Source organism: Sinocyclocheilus rhinocerous, unplaced genomic scaffold (genome assembly GCF_001515625.1).
Source record: "Sinocyclocheilus rhinocerous isolate Xijiao unplaced genomic scaffold, SAMN03320098_v1.1 scaffold23529, whole genome shotgun sequence".
NCBI classification, from domain to species: Eukaryota; Metazoa; Chordata; class Actinopteri; order Cypriniformes; family Cyprinidae; genus Sinocyclocheilus; species Sinocyclocheilus rhinocerous.
The window spans coordinates 1-349 of record NW_015645784.1 but is presented as its reverse complement, the minus strand read 5'-3'; positions in this window follow the sequence as shown (position 1 = coordinate 349).

Here is a 349-nt window from a genome sequence, read left to right as displayed (position 1 = left end):
AAATTAAATTCAGGCTGCAAAGATCATACTTACAGCTTCAACACAAACTGCTTTACACTGAGCTCCATTGAAGTCATCGGTACAGCGTGCCAATTCTTCATAGTTCACATCAGGACTATAGCACACAAAGAAGTGAAAGATACGGTCATTAAATAAATATGAGAACATAATGCAAATTTTTGTGTAAGAGAATTATAATTCAAATTTGCATAGCAGTTGCACTTCAATTTTACAGATAGAACAGACAAATGACTGTCATGCAATCCAATAAAACCTCAATAAAACGTTATATAAGCTCTGAAATCTCTTGTTTTGCATCTTTTACTTCATGTCTTGTCTACAATAACTG